General features: G+C 41.7%; 1 protein-coding gene across 5 annotated transcripts in view; it reads left to right on the forward strand.

The window, feature by feature from the left end:
• The first annotated feature begins 750 nt into the window (after nucleotides 1-750).
• Nucleotides 751-15,823, forward strand: part of LOC110505519 (signal-induced proliferation-associated 1-like protein 1) — an 87,715-nt gene continuing 72,642 nt past the window's right edge. For 2 of the 5 annotated variants that reach the window (XM_090220752.1, XM_090220754.1), the window contains exons 1-2: nucleotides 762-1,030; nucleotides 3,542-3,700. The gene's annotated coding sequence lies outside the window, so the exon portion shown is untranslated. Of the gene's footprint in view, nucleotides 1,031-3,541; nucleotides 3,701-15,823 lie in introns of all 5 variants that reach the window. The other 3 variants (XM_036962512.2, XM_036962513.2, XM_090220753.1) reach the window with 2 other exon arrangements.

Below are 15,823 nucleotides of genomic sequence, written 5' to 3' on the forward strand. Positions count from 1 at the left end.
ATGGGAAGTTTTGGCAGAGCCACACAGCAGTAGAGGAAAGATGGACCATTGCGTATCTTCTCAAATAGTCCCATCTACTGCTGATTGAGAGACAGTGCTGCTGAGTAATGCCCTAATGTAATTTGTTATGGCAGTCCCTGGCGAGATCTGTGACAACAGTGAAAGGTTAAGCTACTCTTCTCTGAGAGGTAGCTATGCATTTTCTCTAAAGCCTGTGTTTTTTGCAAGTAGAATGAGTGCCTTGACTAATGCAATATCGTAGCTCAGTCCAGCAACAACACATAGCCCGTATTCCCCCATAGCCAAAATGTACAAGAACTCTAGCCTATAACTCGTTATGGCAAACAGAAAGCTCATATGACACGGAAATTATTGATTGCATTTAATCAGCGGCAGGGTAGCCTAGTGGTTAGAGCGTTGGACTAGTAACCGGAAGGTTGCAAATTCAAACCCCCGAGCTGACAAGGTACAAATCTGTCGCTCTGCCCCTGAACAGGCAGTTAACCCACTGTTCCTAGGCCGTCATTGAAAATAAGAATTGGTTCTTAACTGACTTGCCTAGTTAAATAAAGGTAAAACAATTCAAATATCACATTGACTGATTTTCACAGTATTGCAGTTCTATCCTAGATGGGATGTTTTATTTTCGAAAAGCCAATTCAAGAGCGCTACTGCAGAAACTCAACCAGGTGAGCAGAAATGGATTTGTTACCACAGTAACGTTTGCTTTATAGCATGAAGTCCTCTCGCGAGATTCCAGTACAGTGAGGGAGGATGTTGGTATGATCTCATCTCTACAGCAGCTGCATAGTGCAGCGAAGCAAACCCGTAACTTTATATCAAACTTCTACATATCTGACGAAGGCAACAGGATCATTGGGATTTTAACCGGAACGGAAACAACTGTTTAAAGCAATATACATAACGGTGTTGCTGCATTTTTACACTGACGGGTCCTGGAAAACAAAAGGGGAAAAACGCTTAGTATTGTGTTCATGCCATCCAATGGTTGACGGGAAGAGGAGAAAAGGTGAGTCGGAAACATGCGTTTTAACGTTGGGGAACGATCCATGTCATGTGCATGATGTTTTGAGGTACATGGTCTCAAGCAACATCAGGATAGTTTCCTCAACCAATAAACATTTTAAACAGCTACATCTAACCGAATAGTATGTGTTCTTAAGTAGCCTACATTAGAGTGCGCAATCAGGGTATTTTCTTTCCCGAAATTAGGAGGGAACCAGAAAGGTTGCTTTGTGGGTTCAGAACGCGCACTCTGCGCGTGACACGAGTGGAAAATGTCAATTTTGGTCAATGCAAACCGCAATTATATCACGTTCGATGTGCATTGTATCAGATGCAACTTGGGTTTGGTGATTTTCCAGGTGGCATCGAGCAAACGGGCTTGATGTAATAGCGCTGTAATAGGTGTGTAATGCTGCAGCTTTCTGTGTAGTCCCCTCCTTAGCAAGCTATAAGCTATAGCCTACATCATTTTCTACCATTAATATAGTTAGTTCGGTGGGTTAATGTGGTGGGTTAATGTTGATGTTCCTTTGTAAGTGACTGACCACTATCAACCCAAATGGTTAAACTATTGGGCATTACACATTTGAGCTGCACATTTGATTTAGTATAGTAGGCTACGTGGTGAAGTAGCTTGATGGATCTTGCTATTAGCAAGGCAACAACCATTGATATGGTTTGGACTATCACAAGGGATAACACTATTGTCTACTCAACCACTTGGTAGAAAAACTACAGTATTGCTCAACACTGTGCACTTAGGAGAAACCCCTTCAAATGAGTAGATTCAGCTATTTCAGCCACACCCATTGCTGACAGGTGTAAACATTCGAGCAAACAGCCATGCAATCTCTATAGACAAACATTGGCTGTAAAATGGCCTTACTGAAGAGTTTAGTGACTTTCAATGTGGCACCGTCATAGGATGCCAACTTTCAAACAAGTCAGTTCATCACATTTCTGCCCTGTAAATGCTGTTATTGTGAAGTGGAAACGTCTAGGAGCAACAACGGCTCAGTCACGAAATGGTAGCCACACATGCTCACAGAACAGGACCACCGAGTACTGAGGTACGTACAAATCATCTGTCCTCAGTTGCAATACTCACTACTGAGTTCCAAACTGCCTCTGTGAGTAACGTCAGCACAATAACTGTTCATCGGGAGCTTTGTGAAATGGTTTTCCATGGTCGAGCAGCTGCACACAAGCCTAAGATCACCCTGCGCAATGCCCAGCGTCGGCTGGAGTGGTGTAAAGTTTGCCGCCATTGGACTCTGGTGCAGTGGAAACTGGTTCTCTGGAGTGAATAATCACTCTTTACCATCTGGCAGCCCCAAATGCATAGTGTCAACTGTAAAGTTTGGTGGAGGAGGAATAATGGTCTGAGGCTGTTTATCATTGTTCGGGCTAGGCCCCTTAGTTCCAGTGAAGGGAAATCTTAACGCTACAGCATACAATGACATTCTGCTTCCAACTTTGTGGCAACAGTTTGGGGAAGGCCCTTTCCTATTTCAGCATGACAAAGCCCACATTCCCAAAGTGAGATCCATACAGAAATGGTTTGTTGAGATCGGTGTGGAAGAACTTGACTGCCCTGCACAGAGCCCTGTCCTCAACCACATCGAATACCTTTGGGATGAATTGGAATGCTGACTGCGAGCCAGGCCTAATTACCCAACATCAGAGCCCGACCTCACTACCCGCAACAGTGTTCCAACATCTAGTGAAAAGCCTTCCCAGAAGAGTGGAGGCTGTTATAGCAGCAAAGGGGGACTAACTCCACATTAATGCCCATGATTTTGGAATGAGATGTTCAGCAAGTGTCCACATATTTTTGGTAATGTAGTTTATTTTTGTGTGCAACCTGTGAGACATGGTAGAAATTACACTGAGCAAAAATATAACCGCATCATATAAAGTGTTGGTCCCATGTTTCATGAGCTGAAATAGGTCCCAGAAATGTTCCATATGCACAAGAAATGTATTTCTCTCAAATTTTGTGCACAAATTAGTTTACATTCTTGTTAGTGAGCATTTCTCCTTTGCCAAGATAATCCATCCACCTGACAGGTGTGGCATATCAAAAAGCTGATTAAACAGCATGATCATTACACAGGTCCACTTGTGCTGGGGACAATAAAAGGCCACTCTAAAATGTGTCGTTTTGTCATTCAACACAATGCCACAGATGTCTCAAGTTTTGACGGAGCGTGCAATTGGCATGCTGACTGCAGGAATGGCCACCAGAGCTATTGCCAGAGAATTGAGTGTTCATTTCGCTACCATAAACTGCCTACAACGTCGTTTTAGAGAATTTGGCAGTACATCCGAATGGGCCTCACAACCCCAAACCACATGTAACTACTCCAGCCCTCCACATCCGGCTTCTTCACCTGTGGGACCGTCTGAGACCAGCCACCTGGACAGCTGATGAAACTGTGGGTTTGCACAACCAAAGAATTTCTGTACAAACGGTCTCAGGGAAGCTCATCTGTCTGTTTGTCGTCCTCACCAGGGTCTTGACCTGACTGCAGTTTAGCGTCAAAACCGAATTCAGTGGGCAAACTCTCACCTTCGATGGCCACTGGCATGCTGGAGAAGTGTGCACTTTACAGATGAATCCCGGTTTCAACTGTACCGGCAGATGGCAGACAGCATGTATGCCGTTGTGTGGGTGAGTGGTTTGCTGATGTCAACTTTGTGAACAGAGTGCCCCATGGTGGCAGTGATGTTATGGTATGGGCAAGTATAAATCAAATCAAAATCAAATCAAATTTATTTATATAGTCTCTGTAAAAGCATGCCTGATTTGGCAGAGCTTTTACTCCAAATCAAATCAAATGTATTTATATAGCCCTTTGTACATCAGCTGATATCTCAAAGTGCTGTACAGAAACCCAGCCTAAAACCCCAAACAGCAAGCAATGCAGGTGTAGAAGCACGGTGGCTAGGAAAAACTCCCTAGAAAGGCCAAAACCTAGGAAGAAACCTAGAGAGGAACCAGGCTATGTGGGGTGGCCAGTCCTCTTCTGGCTGTGCCGGGTGGAGATTATAACAGAACATGGCCAAGATGTTCAAATGTTCATAAATGACCAGCATGGTCGAATAATAATAAGGCAGAACAGTTGAAACTGGAGCAGCAGCACAGTCAGGTGGACTGGGGACAGCAAGGAGTCATCATGTCAGGTATTCCTGGGGCATGGTCCTAGGGCTCAGGTCTGGAGCAGCAGCACGGTATAAGCTATGGACAACAAACACAATTGAATTTTATTGATGGCAATTTGAATGCACAGAGATAACGTGATGAGATCCTGAGGCCCATTGTCGTGCCATTTAGCTCTCGCCATCATCTCACGTTTCAGCATGATAATGCACGGCCCCATGTCACAAGTATCTGTACACAATTCCTAGAAGCTGAAAATGTCCCAGTTCTTCCATGAACTGTATACTCACCAGACGTATCACCCTTTTAGCATATTTGGGATGCTCTGGATCGACGTGTACAAACAGCATGTTCCAGTTCCCACCAATATCCAGAAACTTCTCACAGCTATTAAAGAGGAGTGGGACAACATTCCACAGGCCACAATCAATAGCTTGATCAACTCTATGCGAAGGAGATGTCACGCTGCATGTTGGTCACACCAGATACTGACTGGTTTTCTGATCCACGCCACTACCTTTTTTAAAAGGTATCTGTATTCCAGTCATGTGACATCCATATTTTAGGGCCTCATTTATTTATTTAAATTGGCTGATCTCCTTATATGAACTGTAACTCAGTAAAATCGTAGAAATTGTTGTGTTGCGTTTATTTTTTTTGTTCAGTGTACTTAGTTTCAGGGGCAATTCAAATGCCTCACTGACCAAGTAATAGGCTATTGAATAACATAACGCTATTGGTTGAAACTTTATAAGGCAGGCAATGTTTTGGAATTGAATGAGCCCTACAGTGGCAAATCTGGATTCACTTGGACACAGGACTTGAATTAGACCTCTATGACCGGCTGTTACTCACAGTTCCAGTAGCTGTCAGAAGGAGTCCAAATAGAGTATATTTAGCACTCATTCACTGTTTGCTCTTTTTTTCTATATCTTTGCATTTGTACTTGCTGTCCTATGCAGATAAGAGATTCAGTGTTTAATTCCTCCCCTAATATTCCATCTGTATTGGTGTATGCTATTCTGTGGAAACCTCCTTGGTTATGGTGGGATGTGTCAGATAGGGGGAGGAAAGAATATTGAGTTGCATAGTTGGCAAAATATTAGCATTCTTCATAAGCTTGGCTGACTGATGACTGGGATAACATCAGTCAGGTCCATAGTCATAACAATTGAAGACTTCTGTTTTGCCACTTAATAAATATTTTCTTTACACCATTACTCTCAAATTTAGTCAGATATTGTTTTGCTGAAGCCAAATCATCATGCAAACTGGACCAGTGCCTCTTATTATGGAGTTTTCACTTTAAATCAATCCAGTGCTGACACTACTATGGGAAAAATAATGTTTCTATTTTAATCATCATTGATGGGCAAACCAGTCTACTTTGTGCTATAGACAAAAATATCCTTCATGGTTAACATAAGACAATAGTATAGGCTACAGTGGCTGTGAAAGTATTCACCCCCCTTTGGCATTTTTTCTATTTTGATGCCTTAAACCCTGGAATTAAAATAGATTTTCTGGGGGGGTTTGTTTCATTTGATTTATACAACATGTCTACCACTGTGAAGATGCAAAATATGTTCTATTGTGAAGCAAACAACGAATAAGACAGAAACTGAAAACTTGAGTGTGCATAACTATTCACCCCCCCCCCCCCAAAAAAAAAACAATACTTTGTAGAGCCACCTTTTGCAGCAATTACAGCTGCAAGTCTCATGGGGTGTGTCTCTATAAGCTTGGCACATATAGCCACTGTGATTTTTGCCCATTCTTCAAGGCAAAACTGCTCCAGCTCCTTCAAGTTGGATGGGTTCCGCTAGTGTACAGCAATCTTTAAGTCATACCACAGATTCTCAATTGGATTGAGGTCTGGGCTTTGACTAGGCCATTCAAAGACATTTCAATGTTTCCCCTTAAACCACTCAAGTGTTGATTTAGCAGTATGCCTAGGGTCATTGACCTGCTGGAAGGTGAACCTCTGTCCCAGTCTCAAATCTGTGGAAGACTGAAACAGGTTTCCCTCAAGAATTTCCCTTTATTTAGTGCCATCTATCATTCCTTCAATTCTGACCAGTTTCCCAGTCCCTGCTGATGACAAACATCCCCACAGCATGATGCTGCCACCACCATGCTTCACTGTGGGGATGATGTTCTCGGGGTGATGGAGGTGTTGGGTTTGTGCCAGACATAGCATTTTCCCTGATGGCCAAAAAGCTCAATTTTAGTCTCATCGGATCAGAGTACCTTCTTCCATGTGTTTGGGGAGTCTCCCACATGCCTTTTGGCGAACACCTAACATGTTTGCTTATTTTTTTCGGGACACTTCCATAAATCCCAGCTCTGTGGAGTGTACGGCTTAAAGTGGTCCTATGGACAGATACTCCAATCTCAGTTGTGAACCCTGAAGGAGCTGCAAAGCTTATCTTTTGTCTCTTTGTTGCATCTCTGATTAATGCCTTCCTTGCCTGGTCTGTGAGTTTTGGTGGGCTGCCCTCTCTTGGCAGGTTTGTTGTGGTGCCATATTCTTTCCATTTTTTACTAATGGATTTTATGGTGCTCTGTTCAAAGTTTCAGATATTTTTTTATAACCCAAGCCTGATCTGTACTTCTCCACAACTTTGTCCCTGACCTGTTTGGAGAGCTCCTTGGTCTTCATATTGCCGCTTGCTTGGTGGTGCCCCTTGTTTAGTGGTATTGCAGACTCTGGGGCCTTTCAGAACAGGTGTATATATATATACTGCACACCGGTGGACTTTATTTACTTAATTATGTGACTTCTGAAGGTAATTGGTTGCACCAGATCTTATTTTGGGGCTTCATAGCAAAGGGGGTGAATACAAATGCACACACCACTTTTCCGTTTTTTATTATTTATAATTTTTTGAAACAAGTAACTTTTTTCATTTCACTTCACCAATTTGGACTATTTTGTGTATGTCCATTACATGAAATCCAAATAAAATTAAAATGACAGGTTGTAATGCAACAAAATTGGAAAAACGCCAATGGGGGTGAATACTTTTGCAAGGCACTGTATATGCAGATCACATCTCATCACCAGAGTATGATGACTGTAGGTCATTACTAAACTCTACGACTCTAAGAACAGGTCAGTCATGAGGAGCATGACATCCAGCCACAGTATACGGCAGACTACAGTGAGGGACAGTAGCCAACTGCAGGGTCATGGAGGTGGACTCCAGGGCAGGCTCTCCAGGGCAGGCTCTCCAGGGCAAGTACGATTTTGAGCGTTGTTCAGGTTTATAAAGTGCCTTTCTGGAATGCGTTTGCTACAATTCTGAGTAGCCATCGTGAAATACTAACACTAACTGTTTGCTTTGTTGTTCATAAGAGTAAGCCTACACTCTACCAAAAATGGGTTCCAAAAGGGTTCATTGGCTATCCCCATAGGAGAACCCTTTTTGGTTCCAGGTAGATCCCATTTTTGGTTCCAGGTAGAACCCTACATGGAATCCAAAAGGGGTTCTACCTGTAACCAAAAAGGGTTCTACCTGGAACCAAAAAGTGTTCTTCTTTGTGGACATTAAGTGATAATGCCAGAGAAGGCAGTGTTTGGAGGATATATTGGCACAGGTGTCCAAACACCGGCTTCAAGGGCATTATCACTTTTATGCAACGGGTTGGCAACATATTCAAATAATGATTGACATATTTTCATTAACTTTATTTTGATGCATTTATTAATACAATTTTATTCTTCCAAAAGATATACTGTAGTCCTGATTAGAGGTCGACCGATTATGATTTTTTAACGTCGATACCGATTATTGGAGGGCCAAAAACCGATACCGATTAACCTCTCTGGGATATTCGGGACGGTAGCGTCCCACCCCGCCAACAGCCAGTGAAAGTGCAGGGCGCCAAATTCAAAACAACAAAAATCTCATAATTAAAATTCCTCGTGCATACAAGTATTTCACACCATTTTAAAGATAACATTTTCGTTAATCCAGCCAGTGTCTGATTTCAAAAAGGCTTTACAGCGAAAGCACCACAAATTATTATGTTAGGTCACCAGCGAGTCACAGAAAAACCCAGCCATTTTTCCAGCCAAAGAGAGGAGTCACAAAAAGCACAAATAGAGATACAATTAATCACTAACCTTTGATGATCTTCATCAGATGACACTCATAGGACTTCATGTTACACAATACATGTGTGTTTTGTTCGATAAAGTGCATATTTATATCCCAAAATCTCATTTTACATTGCCGTGTTATGTTCAGTAGTTCAAAATATGCAGTGATTTTGCAGAGAGCCACATCAATTTACAGAAATACTCATAATAAACATTGATAAAATATTATACATGGAACTTTTGATAAACTTCTCCTTAATGCAACAGCTGTCTCTGATTTAAAAAAAACTTTACGGAAAAAGCATACAATACAATAATCTGAGTAAGGCGCTCAGAGACCAAAACAGCCAAAGAGATATCCGCCATGTTGTGGAGTCATCATTAGTCAGAAATAGCATTATAAATATTAACTTACCTTTGATGATCTTCATTAGAATGCACTCCCAGGAATCCCAGTTCCACAATAAATGTTTGATTTGTTCGATAAAGTTCATAATTTATGTCCAAATACCTCCTTTTGTTAGGGCATTTGGTAAACAAATCCAAACGCCGTGCAAGTCCAGCCGAAAGGTCGGACGAAAAGTAAAAAAAGTTATATTACAGGTCGTAGAAACATGTCAAACGAAGTATAGAATCCATCTTTAGGATGTTTTTATCATACATCTTCAATAATGTTCCAACCGGAGAATTCCTTTATCTGTAGAAAAACAATGGAAAGCAAGCTGACTTTCACATGACAGCACGTTATGAGTTTATGGCAATCTGCCAGACACCTGGCTCAATCCCCTCTCATTTGGCCCCACTTCACAGTAGAAGCATCAAACAAAATTCTAAAGACTGTTGACATCTAGTGGAAGCCTTAGAAAGTGCAATATGACCAATATCCCACTATATCCTCGATAGGCTATGAGTTGAAAACCTACAAACCTCAGATTTCCCACTTCCTGGTTGGATCTTTCTCAGGTTTTCTCCTGCCATATGAGTTCTGTTATACTCACAGACATCATTCAAACAGTTCTAGAAACTTCAGAGTGTTTTCTATCCAAATATACTAATTATATGCATATTCTAGCTTTCATGGCTGAGTAGCAGGCAGTTTACTCTGGGCACCTTATTCATCCAAGCTACTCAATACTGCCCCAAACTCACTAAGAATCGGCCAATTTTTAATTTTTTAATTTTTATTTGTAATAATGACAATTACAACAATACTCAATGAACACATATTTTAACTTAATATAATAGATCAATGAAATGAATTTAGCCTCAAATAAATAATGAAACATGTTCAATTTGGTTTAAATAATGCAAAAACCAAGTGTTGTAGAAGAAAGTAAAAGTGCAATATGTGCCATGTAAAAAAGCTAACATTTAAGTTCCTTGCTCAGAACATGAGAACATATGAAAGCTGGTGGTTCCTTTTAACATGAGACTTCAATATTACCAGGTAATACGTTTTAGGTTGTAGATATTAGAGGAATTATAGGACTATTTTTCTCTATACCATTTGTATTTCATATACCTTTGACTATTGGATGTTCTTATAGGCGCTTTAATATTGCCAGTGTAACAGTATAGCTTCCGTCCCTCTCCTCGCCCCTACCTGGGCTCGAACCAGGAACACATCGACAACAGCCACCCTCGAAGCATCGTTACCCATCGCTCCACAAATGCCACGGCCCTTGCAGTGCAAGTGGAACAACTACTTCAAGGTCTCAGAGCGAGTGACGTCACCGATCGAAACGCTATCAGCACGCACCCCGCAAACTAGCTAGCCATTTCACTTCAGTTACCCCAGCCTAATCTCAGGAGTTGATAGACTTGAAGTCATAAACAGCACAGCGAAGAGCTGCTGACAAACGCACGAAAGTGCTGTTTGAATGAATGCTTACGAGCCTGCTGCTGACTACCACCGCTCAGTCAGACTGCTCTATCAAATATCAAAACAGAAATACGAGCCTTAGGTCATTAACATGGTCAAATCCGGAAACTATCATTTTGAAAACATAATGTTTATTCTTTCAGCGAAATACGTAACCGTTCCATATTTTATCTAACGGGTGGCATCCCCAAGTCTAAATATTGCTGTTACATTGCACAACCTTCAATGTTATGTCGTAATTATGTACAATTCTGGCAAATTAATTACGGTCTTTGTTAGGAAAAAATGGCCAGGCAGCCGACAGTGCTTTTTTCGTGAATGCGCTTGTTAAATCATCACCCATTTGGCGAAGTAGGCTGTGATTTGATGAGAAATTAACAGGCACCGCATCGATTATATGCAACGCAGGACAAGCTAGATAAACTAGTAATATCATCAACCATGTGTAGGTAACTAGTGATTATGTTAAGGTTGATTTGTTTTTTATTAGATACGTTTAATGCTAGCTAGCAACTTACCTTGGCTTCTTGCTGCACTCGCGTAACAGGTAGTCAGCCTGCCACGCAGGCTCCTTGTGGAGTGCAATGTAAGGCAGGTGGTTAGAGTGTTGGACTAGTAACTAGAAGGTTGCAAGATCAAATCCCAGAGCTGACAAGGTAAACGTCTGTCGTTCTACCCCTGAACAAGGCAGTTAACCCACCGTTCCTAGGCCATCATTGAAAATAAGAATGTGTTCTTAACTGACTTGTCTAGTTAAATAAAGGTTTAAGAAAAAAAATCGGCCACAATTGGTGTCCAAAAATGCCGATTACTGATTGTTATGAAAACTTGAAATCGGCCCTAATTAATCGGCCATTCCGATTAATCGGTCGACCTCTAGTCCTGATACAAATCTAGGGTTGCTACTCAAGCCGGTTGGTTATCAGTTCGGTTGCCAGAGACCTATGGATGCAACCCAGTTGTTCGTTCTAAACGTTCCATTGCCATACTGGCTGGCAGCGTTCTTATCCCTTGCTTGCTTGCTAGCCAACAACGGCTAATTTACAGTCACGTCAAACAGTGTAGCCAGAATAACAACAGTAGCTGCCTTTGCATTTGTTTAAGCTGTTTTCTAGTGACATTTATTTGGATACATCCATAACAATGAGATAATGATACATCCATAACAATGAGATAATGAATCATTCATAACAATGAGCTTACTTCACCTCGAGTAATGTGCTGCTTGAATTGACAATGTTGAATTGTCCTTATGTTAGTTGGTCAAGGCTGAAAACAGACATAAGAGACCCTGGGATGTGCCACTGAATGGGCTGATACACCAACATGTCTGGTGTCAGTACAAGGCCATCTTCTTTTAATTTCTATTCTGTCTCATCACTGTGAAATAAAATAAGTGGATTGAACTTTTGGCCAACCGTCCGTAACCACAAAAGATAATGACTAGAAATATATTAACATTATGGAAACATTTGTTGGCTCCTGTTCAAATGATTAAGCAGTGTTTGTCAGACCAGAAGAGTAAATTATTGGCTTGGCAATCTGTCCTCCAGTGCCCTACGATGTCACCATTGAATTGAAGGTGGGTGATAAAGCTGACTGGGATGAGGATGACTGTAGTAGTGTCTCCTATTAAGCTGTTGGAATGCACCGGCTTTGTCTGCTTGGGCCTACCGGGGGTATGCCAACCGATGGAAACGGCGAGAGAGCTCAGTACTCACAATGGAGATGATGTAATCTCTTTCAGCTCACTGTCACAGAGTACATGCACATGAACAAAGAAAACTGCCCCTTTGACCACGTTTGGGGAACGTCAACCTCACAAAAATGCTATCGGCTTTTGTGGTTTTACTATTATTTATGTGGAGATCAAATGTTTTGCCTTGTGACGCCCCCTACTTATTCTCCTGATGAGGCAGAATGTAATGTAGTGGTGCAGGTGCAACATAGTTGATGTGCTGATTTGGGACAAGATGTCTATTCTAATCTAGCCCTCCCACAGCTGACAAATAGTCCTATTCCCTACAGTGTCAGTCCAATTCTTGTTCTGCCCTGATAGTCTGTTAGTCTGTTGCTAATGCTGATGAACTCAAGTAACCTCACACTAAAGCCTTGTTCACACTGCATGCCTTAATGCTCAAATCAATTTTGTTTTTCAAGTACTTTTTGGAACACTGATTGGCTAAATGGTATACAGCCACGTTTCATCTTCAATGCCCTTGCTGATGGAAGGAGGTTTTCACTCAAAATCTCACGATACATTGCCCCATTCATTCTTTCCTTTACACGGATCAGTCGTCTTGGTCCCTTTGCATACAAACAGCCCCAAAGCATGATGTTTCCACCCCCATGCTTCACAGTAGGTATGGTGTTCTTTGGATGCAACTCAGCATTCTTTGTCCTCCAAACATGACAAGTTGAGTTTTTACCAAAAAGTTATATTTTGGTTTCATCTGACCATATGACATTCTCCCAATCTTCTTCTGGATCATCCAAATGCTCTCTAGCAAACTTCAGACGGGCCTGGACATGTACTGGCTTAAGCAGGGAGACACATCTGGCACTGCAGGATTTGAGTCCCTGGCGGCGTAGTGTGTTACTGATGGTAGGCTTTGTTACTTTGGTCCCAGCTCTCTGCAGGTCATTCACTACGTCCCCTTGTGTGGTTCTGGGATTTTTGCTCACTGTTCTTGTGATCATTTTGACCCCACGGGGTGAGATCTTGCGTGGAGCCCCAGATCGAGGGAGATTATCAGTGGTCTTGTATGTCTTACATTTCCTAATAATTGCTCCCACAGTTGATTTCTTCAAACCAAGCTGCTTACCTATTGCAGATTCAGTCTTCCCAGCCTGGTGCAGGTCTACAATTTTGTTTCTGGTGTCCTTTGACAGCTCTTTGGTCTTGGCCATAGTGGAGTTTGGAGTGTGACTGTTTGAGGTTGTGGACAGGTGTCTTTTATACTGATAACAAGTTCAAACAGGTGCCATTAATACAGGTAACAAGTGGAGGACAGAGGAGCCTCTTAAAGAAGAAGTTACAGGTCTGTGAGAACCAGAAATCTTGCTTGTTTGTAGGTGACCAAATACTTATTTTCCACCATAATTTGCAAAAAATTCATTAAAAAATTGATTTTCTGGATTTTTTTTCTCAATTTGTCTGTCATAGTTGAAGTGTACCTATGATGAAAATTACAGGCCTCTCTCATCTTTTTAAGTGGGAGAACTTGCACAATTGGTGGCTGCATAAATACTATTTTGCCCCACTGTATGTGTGTGTTCAGACAGCAGTCATTTGTTGACATGGCTACGCTAGTTGTCATAGTGATGATGGGTGTGTGCACATCGGTGTAGGCTGATGATGGTGATGCTCGTGCTTCCTATCACTCAGAAGTTATGTAGCAAGCTAGGGTGACAACCAAAGTTCCCTCCATTTTTTTTCAGCATTGAGCAAATTTCAGGTCTGCTGAGCGCAAACTTGAACTTGTGAAAATTCTGTGCAACATTCAGCGTGCGTTTACTGTGAACACTGAGGCTGTACCCGCTTAAAGTTACAGTGCCACGAGGGCTACTGTGGCTATTTGATCATAATGTAGACCTACCAGAGTGGCCTACCATCAAAAACAAGAGAAATGCACCCCATAACATTTTAACATGGAAATAGCTGTTCTATCATTCAGCTTACAGTAGCAGCCAATGCCTACATTCCATGAGACTTTTAAAAAAAACATGCAGGGCTTGACATTAACCTGTTTATCCACTTGTCCTTCAGACAAGGAGGTGACTGAAAATGTTGTGTTTGATGCAAGAAACCACTTTACAAAATAAAATGGTATTAATATTTACAACCATTAATACAGAGAATCAGACAAATTATGCTACGCTCTGTCTATTGGCTACTTAGCTTATTCAAGACTGTCTCAAAATACAACACTTCCCCTGTAAGACATAAACAAACTCAAAGATGGCTAGAAATGTACACATTTTGTGCTCTTGTTGGAAGCAACCACTCCCCCCATTGTTGACCCGAAATGAGCTATAACTGGGCTAATAACTCACTAACTAGCAAAGAATATGAACAAATGTGCACATGTGGCTACATGCAGCTCTCACTTTAATCTCAAAACAAGCGCATCTACTCGCAACCGCTCATACTGTAAACACAGTCCAGTTCAAAGTGAATGGCACAGCTTCATATGGCAATCGCTATTTGCATATAGGCCTACTGCAACTCTGATTGGTTATGGCACACTTGTCTGTGTAGAGTACAGGCCTGAGTAGTGCCTGTCAACGCAATAGAATCCTACTCCAATGCGCTCTGCCAACAAGAAAATCTCTTGCACAGTTAGTTTTGCATATTAAATCTTGCATAGTTCATTTTGTTTCAGTATATTACATTGAAAGTGGCTAATATTGCGTTGATTCGATCACAATTCCCACAGTAGAACGAAGTGTTGATCGTGTTAACTAAAGGGGAAAACTGTCAAAAGTTGAGTGAAGTTCAACCCCGTGTTTCTCTGCGTGAGCTCACATTTATTTTTTTCTGCGCAGCAGTCCAAAGGGAGCTGAGCCCCCATGCGCAACTTAGAGGGAACATTGACGATAACAATGCCTGCCATGGACTTTTCCCTTTTTTTTTATGTTTTGAATGTTCAAAATCATAGTGTAAGAATAAGATTAGTAGAGTAGCTAGCAAGAAACAAGATATGCCAAATAACAGTCTAAATATCACTTGAGGGCAACTAAATCAGAAATGACCGTTCAGACACAAGTCGCTTGGCCGGGAATCAGATTTGTATCTGACTTCGTAGGTGGTTTTAAATGTTGCTTGAAATATCTGATTCCATGTGGCTTTTGACTGTTCAGACTGCAGGAAAAATAACAGATTTGAATCGGATATGCCAAAAAATGTGATTGTAATCATGACTTAGCCGAACCCTAACGCAAAGCCACATTCCCACTACACCAGACAGGCTGTAATTCCCATCTCTCAGGTCCAACAAGTGCTGGAAATAATGTGTGGTGGGCAGGCATCGAGGAACAAACAACTACACAGAGAGAAAAAAACTGTTTGGAAAGAAAAGGTTTCCGTAATGAAATGTTGGCCCCTGAGGATGTGTTGTGTTGCTTCAGACTATTTTGCCTGACATAGTGATGATCTGTCTGGTTTTGTCTGAACATGCCAGTCAGTCTCTGCACGGTATCACACTTTAAAGCCTACTCCCCCTGTCTTTTCCTCACATACTGTAGTCGACAGGGCTCTCTCTGCTACTATTCGTAGTCTATAAACAGAGAACAAGGCCAATGCCCCATGCTGTGTCTGCCATGCAATAGTGACATTATTTGCCCATACGGGTCGAACAACAAAGCTGTACTGTTGTTCTGTGGACAGAAACATGAGCAGATTGGAATGTGATGTGGATTGGTCATTCCTGAATCAGGATATCAATCTGCAGACAGGTCTTGAAGAAAAAGAAGCAGCAGGGGCGCTTCAGGTATTCCAAAACAACCACAGGTGCTTTTGGAGGGAGATAGTACTAGAAAAGCAAAAGGAAAAATTATAACCACAAATAGATGCTAAGTGGCATAAAAAAATCCAAGTCCAGGCACCCGTGTGGGTTTTCAAGTAAAAAAGCCTTAAATTTGTGGG

The sequence above is a fragment of the Oncorhynchus mykiss genome, chromosome 25 (assembly GCF_057628025.1).
Source record: "Oncorhynchus mykiss isolate SJ-2025 chromosome 25, ASM5762802v1, whole genome shotgun sequence".
Lineage (NCBI taxonomy): Eukaryota > Metazoa > Chordata > Actinopteri > Salmoniformes > Salmonidae > Oncorhynchus > Oncorhynchus mykiss.